Below are 14,660 nucleotides of genomic sequence, written 5' to 3'. Positions count from 1 at the left end.
TGGTTTTGTTTTAGTTGAATGTGCTCGTTTTTTGGGTCTTTATTTTATATGATACCATTTTAGGTCACATCATTTATATGTACCATACCAAATGAACCCTTCCCATGATTACGATTATATTGGTGATCAATTTGTCATCAAATACAATAATTAACGTAACCATGAAATTTTAGAGAACAACAATTTACCTAAATATTATATTGTCGTATAAAATCGTAATCAACATAGATAGATAGGTGCGCGATAAATCTTCAACATTCGAAGTAGACAAATTGCGAAGTTGCAAATATCTCGAGGGGAACAAATATATCAGTTTCTACAGACTTAATATGAGCCCCCGGGTTCACTAACACCGATACGTCTCTTTGAAAAGTCACTTCTTTGATCCTTTTGATATTTTGTCGGAATTGACGTGAAAACGTACAACACGAAGGTGCTTGAAACTTTTAGTAGCGTAGCGTATAAATATAACGCGGTAGCGGGAAATTGTGTTGTACGTACCTACATTTATTATTTGTAGCGTTTTGCTTATATTATTATTGTTAGAAATGTGTTTTCGGCTTTTGGAAGAAGTGTATGTTTCAATTTTTCATACGTTTCTGAAACGATATTCAAATTTTAATGTATTTTCCTTCACACACTTAATTAAATGGAAAAGTTCTTTAAAATGTAATAAATACAGTTATTCTAACGAGCCTTAAAGTGTTTTAATCTTATATTAACTTCAGTGAACTGAAAATGAAGTAATATTAAAGTTAGCAAAGTCAATCCTTGTGATGTTAGTTCGATTGAATGAAAATTGTGTGACGAAATGAAAACGCGCTTTATGAGAAGATAAATTTTACTATTCCATCATTATACTTTCTCAAACTTAATAAAATAGGTCATTTATCATAGTTATATGCATAATGATAAATTAAATTTTACCTAAAACACAAAAACAAATGAAATTATACCTTTTTTGTCAGACTGTTTACAGATTTGTAACTTTTCAGCATCTTATTCACGTACCCATACATATACCAGCTACAATAATAACCTTGTTCCCAATTCATAAAAAAAAATTGGTTGTCTATAAAGTCGGTTTACTGACAATAGTTGAACGTGACAACGTCCGATTGTGCTTCTTTGTCGCTCGTTCCGCGCTCTCGCTTGCACTTCAAGCCTTACATGGAACGCCTCAGAGCGAAGTAACGCCGCATGAGTCATGTTTTTTCGTGCGTGCAGCCGGCTCAATCGAATTATAAGACGTTGTCACGTCAAAAAATATTCGATAAATTGATAATTAAAAAAACAAATTTTCAAAAACCAAGTGAACAACTGAAGATACTATTACGATCTCCTATTACGTGTAAGTACTTATGAGGCGAAACGCTGTGAGGTTGCGACGTCCACTCTCATTAAACGATGTTAGGAGAAAAACTATAGGGGGTGTATAGCAGTGTGTATTTCTTTCTAGAAAATTCCAACTAGTTTTACGTGAAAATTCAGTTTGATTTTGTTGGAAATTATCGGTGGGTTGTTTAACGATTTTGGACTTGTCTATAATCGTTTATGTATGTCTAACCAAACTAATAATACATCCATCTTCACTTTCAAACTTTCGCATTTTTTATAACATTTAGTGGGATTTTTAAACCATTTTTAGTGTGTACTGTGTAGCAATGTATATTTCGTCGAAGCAGTTAAATTACTTTCATGGAACTGTAGTCTATTTTGGTGAAGTTTTTGTGGGTTGCTTAATTTGGATGTGTCTAATCGTTTAGGTACATGTGAAGCTTTTGGTGATATTAAGTACATAAAATAAATATATGTTATAGTGTGATTATCATACCATGTGTATTGCGTATCTACTAGTAGGCTGTAGGGACATTATTTCAATGGTGGGAATTACGCTAATTAGATGCTGTATGGAAACATTAAGAATTTCCTAATTAATCTCTTTTATTATATAATACTAGCGGTCCGCCCCAGCTTCGCCCGTGGTACAGTTTACGTTTTCCCCCCTAAGAACCATACTCGTACTTCAAGGAATAGGTATTATAAAAAAAGAATTAACGAAATCGGTTCAGCCGTTCTCGAATTATGCGATTTATATATTACTAGATTTCCGCCCGCGTTTTCAAAGGAAAACCCGCATAGTTCCCGTTCCCTCGGGATTTCCGGGATTAAACCTATCCTATGTGTTAATCCAAGTTACCCTGTGCTAAATTTCATTGTAATCGGTTTAGTAGTAGGTATTTGCGTGAAAGACACACACACACACACACATCCTCACAAACTTTCGCATTTATAATATTAGTAGGATATACTAATGAATTAATAATACTAATAAATAAAGAAATGGCAATGATAAACTTTTTTGCTTTTGTCCACAAATTAATAGGCATGTCTTTATAAAATTCTCGTGGAGTTTTAGCAACAATGCTTGCGCCCTGTTAAATTTTTTTCACGTGTTTTAAATTGCCTTCTATTATGTCTCAAGCCACCAAACGTCCAATGAAAGGATTTTTGGGCAATATTTTCAAGTATAAATTTTCCTCGTTGTATTTTTACTTTAAAAGAAAACATTAAAACCAGGAAACTCATTGTAAACTTATGTTATGTGATAAGAAGCGGTCTCTGTGGACTCGTTATTTTTGAAATTTAAATTTCAACACAGCAGCTCTACGCTAATATTCTGTGTGATATAAAGTAATATCTATATGATGTAGTTCACAATGCGACGGCACTAAAAGTCATACCATGTTCGTATTTTTTGCTGGTTCCCTAATCGCAGAACTAACAATGAGATATATCTGAAACTGTGTATGTCGTCGAGTGGGTTATGCTCAGATATGATTTATGTAAGATCTTTTTATCGCAGTTTTCGTCTCGGTTTCGTTTCTGCTGCAATGTCTATTTTCTGCTGTCTCTGTTTGCATGATGTATGTATTTTCGCTTCCTGCCTTCTTTATCAACTCGCTATAATATCAAAAGATTTATTTTGAAACATTCTACGAACCGTGAAGTACCTAGACCTACTTAAAACGTTAATCTTTAACTTTGATTGTTTACATCCTTCCTTGTTATTATTATAATAACAAAAGCTCTGTGAACTATTTGCACCGTCAGCTCTCACGATCGCGATCGGCGCAATCGTGATCTCTCTTCTATTATTCACCGATATTCGGAGTTGGAAGTAGATGCTTTTACCAAATCAAGTTCGTGCCCCTATCAATTGAATTATTTGATGCGATATCGATGTTTGTGTGGTCAAAATAGCAGGTTAGCGCTGGGAACGTAATTCGTGTTTGCAAAATTGATCTTGAGGGGTATTAGTAACTGTGTACTGAATATCATTACACTAGCAATTCACTGAAATAATCATGGTAAATATTTTGGAATAAAGGTTTTTTGTTTAATAATTTTTAAGTACCTAAAAAAGGTCGCTGTATTATAAGCTTGAATTTTTACAAAAAAGGATTTCCCGCCTTAAATTTAATATTCATGTAAGGGGATTAAGGCAGATCGTTCAAACTAATGCCGGTCCACGTCCAACAAAATCGTCGTGGCAACATACAAAGTTCACTTATCATTGTAATATATTTTCATTTTCCAAGTCCCTAGAGCTCACGTTAAAGCCGATGTTGGTATTGTGGGGTGGCATTATAGCCTTTATAATACCATAACATATTCAGCCCCAAAACTTCGTGTTGCGTTTACGAGGGTTTAGTTGGCAACTTATAACGTTCCTTATATCCTTTTAATGCTGCAAGAAGCTAGAGGTTACACGAATGAATGTTATTGTCGGAATACGGAATAATCGTCAGTCAGCTGTAATACGGGTGTATTCAATTAGAAGTAGAATATGTGCCCGTTTTATCTTGTAATGGAATTCGGGATATATTTAATTGTAAACGTCGAATATTTGTTCAAGACATAAAATTGCACTACAACGTTGCAATTCAACAAGAATTAAAGAAGAAAAACTAACAAGTTCTCTCTCATTGTTGCTCTTCAAATTAATAAACATACAAAGCATAAACGCAATATGTTGCTTGCTATAAAACGTAACTATTTACTCGATAGCCTCGCTCATAATGAATTGTAACACATGATACTCATAAAAATTGGAGCGACATTCATACGATACGAGATATATTACGATGATACACGATCCGGTGGAATTCATCGATGGCCTTGCGACTAATATCGCACGATATCGGCTGTTGTTATGTCGTATCGTATTGTTTATGGGCTAGCTGGTGAAATATTGCTATTAATAATAATTTGTAATTGACTTTGATGTTTTCAGGAGAGAAGAATATTAGCGTAGTGTGTGGTGTTCTTTAAATTATGTCTCAAAGGCTGATTGGTTTTATATTTTAGTTTGGAAGATGCTTTAGGTAACACCACTTTTTATAAAACTATAAGAGTTGTTTTCATTTCTACCAAGAGATAAGTCATAGATGTTTCCAAGTGTAAAAATTATTCCAATTTCAAGTTCCCTGTAAAATGAACGGTATAAAATTCGAAATTCACCTATATATCCCCGAATCGCTTAAACAAATTCGCAATAAAGGAAAGCAATATGTAAGTATTAAATGTGGTTTACAGCCATTTGTCATTCTGCCCAGAGAAAGGTTTAATAGCGCCGGGGGAGAAGAAATTCGCCTTGCAAATGCAATTCTCTAAAATGTCACACGTGTTGGAAAAATGTTCTTGGATCCAATACTATTTTAGCCTAAGAAAACTATACACATAGCTTAGCTACAACAATATATTGTTCTGGTGTCATATATTCGTGGCACCTTCACGTGTATGAAAACTAAATATGAATTGTTATAGCGATTTACATATTTCTTTGTTTTAATATTTCTTAAAGTAACAGAGACTGGAGAGTGACTAATTTTTCGAGGTCGTTGTATTTCGTGATATTGATTAAGTGCGATTTTTAAAGATGTTATTACTTATTAGCTAATCAATATTTCGGCGGACCTTGGACTTTTAGGAATTCATAAAATTCACCTGCAATGAATAATTGTGTAAGGTCAAAATTTTATGTATCATCATGTCTATAATACGAATACCTTAATATTATACGAGTCTAATTTCTGTGTTTTTGTAATATTGTAGTAGATAGTTATATCTGAAGTTGCAGTTTCCATCGCAGACGCGGTATTTCACACGTAAATCGTATTAGGGTTCGAATTTTTAATAGAACACTATCAGTTGTCCAATAAATCTTAACTGGGATCTAAGATCGGATGTACCGGCGCTCCTAGCGACATCTGGCGTTGAGTAGACTGCTCTAGTTTGCTCTAAACGTGGATGGGAAAAGCGTATAAATTACAAAGGAATGGAACGTGGATAACTACCTATTTTCCTTGAACTATTTGTGTTTAAAATGTTTTCGGAGAATAGTCGCTTACATGGCGCTCCAATTTTATTTTTTATTGTTTTATGCAACTTATTTTCATATTAGTTGCGTAATTTTAATCGTTTACAATAAAAGCAATGGTTTGATAAGCTTAAAATACACGGATAAGTTGCAACTTTTTTACAAAAAAATATAGGTAGATGTCTTTATTTCATAACTATACAATAAATGGACACAAAAGTGGTATAGAGTAAACACAAACACTTTAAAAGAAAACAAATCATTGCGTCGCCACGAAAGAGGAAGTTTAAATCGGTGGGCCGGATCAAAAGATGAAAAGCGCTTACTCGACATCGTCGCTTTGATTTATTGACTCTGCGGAAACGCTGCCACCGAAATCTTTGGAACGCTTCTTATGAAAATTGGAAGAATTGAAAGTCGACGGTTTTCGATAGTCTGCCAGTGTCGACTGTTTTTTGAATACAATGCCGTTAGGATTAAGGTTGTTTTCTGCATAGATTATAATAATATGTAATTTAATTAGCTGTACACCCTGTAATTAAGTAGATGTAATACAATACAAATTTATTGTATTGACCATCTACGAGAATAAAATATCTGACCCTGCGTTCTAAAATATCATGTTTTTAAATATTATTTATTAATATTGATTGATGTTGAAGGTAACTTTACAAATATATAAAATATTACTTACGTATCAATACTTACGTGTATTTCATTAGAAAAATTGCAACGCTCGTTCGTTGTATGCACTCGTAGCTCGTACCATATGACCTGAATATGTGACGTAGGCATACCGTGTTTCGTGAAGCGTGAGTGTGATAATATATTGATTTCAGTTATTGCTTTTAATGTAACATGCATTTTTTAAATTAATTTCTGCGTTGATGTAAAATTTATGGAGGAATGTTTATATTATTTCAACGCGATAAATTATAAAATATATACGTTTTTAGTGTAACGGTCCAAATACTTTATTATAATGCTTATAAATAGTAGGTATGATGGACGATGGTCCTAGGTCTACATTACATGATTGGCGTGTCTAACGATTCGTACAATGTATGCACAAAAAAGATCTAACAACCCACACTAATCGATTTCCTAGTTAAATGAAAAAAGACGCAAAGGAGCGCTAAAAGAAGGAAGGCAATTAAGTTTGTAGCGAAGGCGGTGCAATCGAGCAATAGGGCGGGGCCCGAGGACTGATCGCTTAGGAGTAATGAGCTCTTTGTAGCCTTTAGTTTCATTTAACATTAGCACTTAATGGGTGTAATTAAAACTTGGAGCATCGTGCACACCGCCCGCTTGATTGAAACGTGTGCGCCGTGATTGCCCGTCGAGCAGGTGTTAGATTGTAGCGCTTTGAATAAGGTGCTAGTTTAGATATTCTTAGAAATTCTCAATATATTCAATTATAAATATATAACAATATTCAAAAATACTCAATATCTATGATAATAAATGGAGCTATAAGTATATTTCTTCTAAAATTCATAGGTTACGTTGAAATCGTTTTTGAATTAGCGAAGCGTGTAGCTATTTTTCATCGTACGATATTCCTTGCTTGTCTTATTGGAATATCTTTGATAATCCCATAAAATACTTTATTTAATTCATAAGGAAGAATTACCGTTCGTTCCTTGGTTTTTGATCGAGAACACCATTATTGCATTATTGATTCAATAGTAATGCTGTTATATAATTGATACATCGATTCTCTGATTAGTACATTGTTTGATCATATCAACCATGATATATTACGTTATATTAATTCATGTTCTAACCAATTTGTCTCCAAATACTATAAGATGTTAACAAGGTTTAATTAGTTGATCGCTATTGACTCATGTGTGATGTGTGAAGGCTATTATAGTAGTATGTAGTATGTTATTTCTATACATATGTTACGCTTCTAATGGTTATTATTAACTATTGTTCTATGCACATATTTATATAGCTTGCGTTGAGTTTTAAAGTTACTTGTATTAAATAATATTATTATACTCTGGTGATAAATAACAAAACAATAAAAACTGTAAATGTATCTTTATTTCTCTAAACTCAATTTTAAACACGTACAAATTTTATGTGTAAGATCTTATTATAGAGGAAATAATATTCATTAAAACAATTAAGATGTTTCAAATATAAATATCATACTTATTTTCAGTTTAATCAGTATTATCACAGTATTATACTGTCAATTATCTCCCAAATGAAGATGAAAAGCTTAATTCAACTATACTTAAGAATGCATTTTCCAGACTTTTTACGTGTCAACATTATGGATCGCATTATGCAAATGGGAGCAATGATGGAGCAATCTATCACCGCTACATTCAGTCTTTTTCTACATAAGTACTTTGTGTATTTCCCAGATTTATAGGGAGATTGTGTATAGTTACGTTTTGTGAGAATTAAAATGAATTACGACGCCTGGGAACTAATATTATTACTTAATATATTATAACATAACACTTTATTGTTCGCTTTATCAAGTTATCAAGCAAAAAATGATATGATAATAATTATGTATTTTCTTAGGCGATGAACACTCTATAAACTTTGTGTTAAGATAATAATTAAAGTAGGTGCTCAATCTAAAAAAGAAATACAAATAATACAAACTAAAATCAAATTGATTAACAGTGTGAATAAAAGAAAACACAAATTGAACAATGTTTAGTAAACAACAGATATGTAGGTGTCTGTTGAAAATACTACGAACAGCGTCCACGCTGTCTGCTCAAAGAAATTTGTACCGGTTCATTGCACTCGATATACATTCTATGTTTATTTGATAAACGTGTTCCACGCATAATTCCTCAAATGGGAAACATTCGCAAACATATTGAACGAAGTAATCTCAGTCGATAGATAACAAAAAGATTATCTCAAGTGGCGGGAATCACACGGAAGCTTCTTAATGATACATTCGTGACTCGCCTGTGAAGGCAGGTTATAGATGGATATCTGAGGTGACGCAAGCGTTTGATTGTATCACGTACACTGTTTTAATATGTACCGAGATGCCTGTTATTTGTGTTATTAGCACCCCTTTGGAGCAATACAGCAATATTGCTGAATAAATTAATTAAGCTTCGGTATTAATTACTTTGTGCTGGGAAACTTAATAGTTAGGTACTATACGTAGCATTTTATCCATAACATAAAAATGGTGAACATCAATGTTTTTTTCTTGCCCGGAAATAAATGATTTAATATATGACGTAGACGCTCAAACAAGAGACAATGCAGTACAATGTTTAAAGGAACAAAACTCAGATCATAAAACGAATAGCGCTTTCGACTCTTGCACGTAGATACTAAAAGATCTCCATCGAAGTTTCTCGCAGTGACGCTGAAACTCAAACTCGTACGGGTAAGTGCTTAGCATTCAATAAGTAACAATCGTGCGCCAACTTGTTATACGGCCTGACAATCTATTAAAAGCGAAAGGCTGTTGAAAGTGCGGATGCCAAGTTTGCACCGCTTTGCTACTTGCATTTCGTGATTAAAACTTTGTCCTGGCGCTAAGAAAGGAACATACCTCGCTATTGATACTCGGAAACGGGTTTTTCGAATACAGCTGTATTCTAGCTAGAAATGTGTACGGGGTTGTTTCTTCTTTAACTTGTTTACAATTTAGATTGAACTTTTTGTATGCTAGATTTGGAAGGGTGTGAGTGCAGGGTGAATTGAAAATGCAATAAGGTTTTTAATGCTTTATTTGAGCTTTCTTCACAATTTAAAATTTCATACACAATAGAGGGTCATACTATTTACTACTATTATTTTTTTATATTTAACCTATGTCCACAATTCAACCAAGCCGCAACATTGAATTGCATTCGATTATTATATCTACAAATAATAGAGTTAAATTATCTAACCTCTCTTCGTCATTGACCCTATTACGAATAAAGCCAATTCAAACAATCGTTACCCCTTTTAGTTTTAAATAGTAACATCCTAATTTAACCTTTATTAAAATCGTTGATGATATTTTAACTTAATTTTCCGACTACCCATTATCTGTAGCGTGTTTTCCTACATATTGTATTATTCAAGGAAATATTTAGTCGTAACGGTCTCCAGTAAACATATTTAAGGGCTGAACCATTATTAATCCGATGTAAAGTCAATTAGGCGTCGGGTCCTTGTTGAGGTGTAGGGTGATATTGTAGCCCGGGGGCTCGTAGGGACGGAAGCTGAAATGGTGTGGTCACTTTAAAGCTCTTAAGCCCTTACGTCGCCCCGTATTACGGCACGGCTTTTGCTCTATTCTTATAAACAATTAAACAGTAATGTTATGTTTAAAGGGAAGCCTTTTAAGATTGGAAAATTAATTGGTATCATTGATATGTTAACATTGAATATTCTTTAAATTAAAGAATTGTATTGTTTTTCTTTTGCATTAACTGTTAGAAGTTAAAGCCAAAAAACAAAATGGAATTTTAATATATATGAAGGTGCTGATTTATTGAGTTATAGTACAATCCTCTTTTAACACGGCCCTTAGCTACCGACGTCTTCCCCAGGAGATCAGCGCGTCCCGTAAGTGTTTTTGGGACGTCGGTCGTCCGCGTCGGACCACGGTCTCGCGGTCCTAATGGCCATCCGCCGGTATAACGAGGGTCCATGAGTGCTCTCGAGATTGCATCGACAGGGTTGCTAAATTCGTTGATCATTGAGTGCCACTCGAACTGCAAGAGGAGCGTTTTTGATTGAACATTTTTTGGATAGTGTGCCTACGATGTTGGGTCACTTTTGTATAGATATTAATACAGAATAATGTATGAGCTAAACTGCCCGTTGAAGGGAAGAAGCATTATTATAATATAGTACAAGGATAAAACTGCAGTCTTCAACAGTTTTACGCCTGAGTTCTCCTTATCTTTTGACACATAAGACCCGTCTTATACCTACTCTATGACGCCAGAAAACTGTGCACAATAATAAGATAAAACACTGGTTCGACAAATACGATTCTAATTCAGAAAGGTTTCTGAAAATAAATTAAGCCTATCATACGTTAAGGATCTTTTGTACCGTGATTTTCGGTCACCTGTCTCTGTTGCGATCGGGTTAAGCTGGATCCGAGTCCTATATAATATTAAATTACGTGTATTTGATTTTTTGAATCTTCGGGATAAAAGTAACTAACTACAAAGGGGATAAGTCCCTTTTGTTTTGTGTGACAATAGGTACTTATGTAAAAGTGTCTTTTTCATTTATTTACAATTTTAAACATGATAAAAGTCACTTATTTCTTATTCAGTATTATTCAACGCGAACAGTTGATTTATAAACGTTTTCTTTTGTCGACAGTTACGGTGCGACGGCGATTCAAACAAAAAGGTAAGCTTTCGACTCCGCAAGAAAACACATTACGGTGGCTAATGGAAGAGAATGAAAAAATATACTAAGAGAAGAAAAACACCATTAAACATTTTCAATAAAAGCCGCGTTCGATGTCATTTCTTTCAGCCATTAATTCACCTATTGTGAGTGACGGGGGCCGATGGGACATGAACTCGATCAATTGACCCGTTACGTTTGAAAAGTGAAGGCCAGAGTTGGGGATCATTACGGGGAAGTTATTAATGTATCGGGTATGTGGCTAATGGGGATACCCTTTCGATGCGGTCCATGTAGATAGCTTTAATGTACGCGTAATGGAGTAAGACGTGATTATGCCGGGCTCGCGATTAATTTCGATTAATGTCAGGCAATCATTCCTAGGGCTGATGTAACCTGAATGAAGCTTTATCGATCATTAAATATCTATTGGTTTGTAGGTTTATTCCTGTATCAGTTCTCTGAATCAGAAACATTAAAATAAACGTTTACAGTATTGGGTAAATGCTTAAGGCACTTACGCAAGTTTTTAGGAAAGTAAACACGAATAAAATGGTCGGAGTCGATTTTATTTTTATTATTATTTAAAACTTTTCGGTACGCTCGTTGTTTCGACGCAGTTTGCTTTTGTCAGGATGTAAGCGGTTATCCCATTGCTCCGAAACATTATATCATCACTTTTAAATTGTATTTTATGTGCTTGTCAAGTGGATTTTACGCGTGGAAATGTAATAGATTTAAATTGAGAATTATAACATTTCACTACAGAGGGCTTTTTGAAATATGTATATTACAATGTACACTTTGGGATACTATCTTATATCTTTTGATGATGTCGATTTTCTCACGCAGTAACTTTAAGTTTAACTTTTATTCTACGTAAATGCCAAATTGTTAATTTTTCATCCAGACATTTTCAATCGTTAATTCATTTCCATCCTTAACATAACTATTGGATATTATAAATGCAAATGTGTTTGTTGGCCTTGCTTTGCTCTCCATCGATTTTTGGTATAATTTTGTGTCTGGAGAGGCTACTTTTTACCGCGCTGAAACATCTCATTCCCATACGAATTTCCTTTAAACACGCGGGTGAAGCCGAAAGCAGCAGCTAGTTCAATAATAAATTACAGATATGCAAATAGGTCAGCCTGTCCTTACAAGGTCTGCTGCTTCAGAGAGCCCAATTAATTTTTTTTTCTAATTTAGCAACCGCTCATGGCGAAGGTCTTGTTAGACACGGTGGGTGATCTCAGCGTAAGTGCTTTGATTCGTAGATCGTGCTAAATATCACGATATTTTTCAAAATATACTTTAATCAGGTGTATGAACATTATTATTAATTATATTAAAAGGAATGACAAGGCTTTGCCTGTATTAATATAATTTTAAACTCTATAATACATAATTTTAAATTTTAAACATATTTATACCAATTTGTTGGTGTTCATCCTATATCATATTATGATTTAAATAATTGAAAAAAAAATTCTTCTTTATTTTGAAGTAATCTTAGGGCTGTTACCTCGATCAAATATAAATAGTGTAACGTTACGTAGATATTCACACTTAGCCTCTAAAACGTAGGTAATTGAGCTAAATAGCCAAACTAGAAAGTGAATCTGTAATGGATATCTGTAATCGACGCCGGGGAAACTGTGGACTGATCGATGCTCAAATAAACCGCGCTTTCACGTACGAGTGTATCGCTAAAACATTCCCTTTCATCGTGTTTATAGTGAAGTCGTCTAAAAAGAACATAGGGTGTCGACTTTTACTGCTATAAGGTCCTAGTTGTAAGAGGTAGTTGATATTCGTCATTTGATCGCGAAGGACAGTTAGTTATATCTGCTTCTTGCATTTATCAGGATGGAAAATACCACGGAAAAATCTACCTATATCTATTGTTGCAAAAAAAAAAAAAACCAAAAATATTAAGAATGATTATATAGGCGTAATCATAATTTCAGGGAGATTCATAATTTTTTGGTAGGTAATCATTTTCCTAAGTATCTACTATCGTAATGTAAATACGTATGGTGTATATTTTATAACTTTCATACATTCTAGTGTACATAATTCGCTACTTTATAATGTTGTGAGCGCTACTAACTGTTGTACTTGAGTGGGAGGCCATATTTTATTGTGATGAGCGCGTTTAACTGAACTGTCGCCCGCAACATGTAGCTGGGTTGTTATATATGACATAAATAAGTGTAAACAATAAGAAAATGCACTAGACTCGTGAATTAAGCAAGTGTAGGTGGGTTCTTGGTGTGAATTTACGGCTGTGACTAAAGAATTTATACGTGCCGTTTAATATTTTACGTCGAGAACGTCTGGTGCAGGCTTACGCTATCCGAGCAGTATTTATAGTTTATTTTAATATTATTAACATAATTCAATTGTATTTTACTGCAACTTGCAAGTGATTTAAACGGGATGATAGAAATTCAAACTGCAATTGAATTAAAATACCCGCACGCACACTCGCTGTATCTGACCGTTGATATCAATGGAAAAAATGAATTTTAAATGCTTAATTGATGAATTCTGAAGGCTTTGGTGTTATCTTATTTTTGAAATGTAATTTATTCTTGACTTCAGCCGTATTTAGAAACTGAAGGACATTTTTACATGACCAGTAACGCCTTCTAGGTAAGTGATCTTATTCATGTTTAAAAACTTTAATATTCACTTCAGAAGTACATGTACAACAATAAACCAACCCGAAGAAGCCATATAAAGTGTTACACAATTACGCAGAGCAACAAAAGTTTGCAGATTTCGGAAACTCGACTTGTAATATTTAAGCAAACTCTTAAAGTATAGCATCATCTCATTGTTATGGATGAATTAATGGAAGATTTGAGTATTAAACGTTTAATTCATTCGAGATTTGAATACGTAATTATGCTGACTTTGAATTCGCGGTTGTGGTTAATTAGGCATTAACCGCATCACCAAGCCGCGTGTGCTTGAGGGAAATTAAAAGTTTATCATCGAAACGGCACGGTGATGTAAGGAAAACCTTCTCAAAAGATTTTATATAATATAAGCAAATAAATATGTAAAAGAAGCTAATTACGTGCTAATAGGCGACTGAAACATAATGAAAAATATGTTCTCTAACTAAGATGAATTTTAGAACTGAAGATTTGAACGAAGAGAGAAAATTGTTTGAATTAGATATCATTATTGATAAAACACTACCGAAGTTATTGTCTACTTCAATAAATTATAATTCATTATGTCTTAGTTAATTAATTATTATTAGGTATTATTAACTGTGTAGGAGAAACTATTAGCAGGAGATCTATAAATAACAAGATCAGAAACCAATTATGATACAACAATACAGATATGAAATAAGTAGGTATATGGATAATCAGCCTTCTATGTCGTACTAGATGTGGCCCGTCGTTTCACCCGCATTGCTCTGATCCTATTGGTTTTAGCTTGATGATATACATGGTGTAATCGTTAAGTGTGCACAGGCGATTATTCCGTAACTATTACAGATATCAAAAAACTTTAATAACAAACTCTTCACATTTCGATTACGTTGGTATATAAAGAGAATTGTGTGTTCTTGGCACAATTAAGGAGACGTAGTAGCGAGTAAAAGCGATTCGTTGCAGCTAAGCTGTGGTCTCATTAAACAAGAGATCCCCTCACATCATTGCTCTGAAAATTCTCCTTTATTTCTTATGTACATTGTATTGTACGTATCGTTAGCAATTCGAGTACGGATTTTGTGCATAGTCAGGTATTCTGTCTAATACAATTGATATAAGGGCGCTCAGTGGAATTGTGTCTTTGGTATTCGATTATCATGCTGGATAATGAGTTTAAGTCATATTGTTGCTCTTGAATACAGCTTTACAGAATGCAGATTAACATTTAGCAATGT

The 14,660-nt window shown here is 33.9% G+C and overlaps 1 protein-coding gene across 3 annotated transcripts in view; it reads left to right on the top strand.

Annotated features, from left to right (window-relative positions):
* The window catches only part of Pgant9 (polypeptide N-acetylgalactosaminyltransferase 9), a 115,752-nt gene that overhangs the window by 86,624 nt on the left and 14,468 nt on the right, over positions 1 to 14,660 (top strand). For all 3 annotated transcript variants that reach the window (XM_090108612.1, XM_090108613.1, XM_090108611.1), the window contains exon 2: positions 10,718 to 10,747. The gene's annotated coding sequence lies outside the window, so the exon portion shown is untranslated. The remainder of the gene's footprint in view (positions 1 to 10,717; positions 10,748 to 14,660) is intronic.

This window comes from Colias eurytheme, chromosome 13 (assembly GCF_061535395.1).
Source record: "Colias eurytheme isolate Ceu_HAF_F1 chromosome 13, ilColEury1 Martin Lab GWU primary, whole genome shotgun sequence".
Lineage (NCBI taxonomy): Eukaryota > Metazoa > Arthropoda > Insecta > Lepidoptera > Pieridae > Colias > Colias eurytheme.
This window is presented reverse-complemented; position numbering and strand designations above follow the sequence as displayed.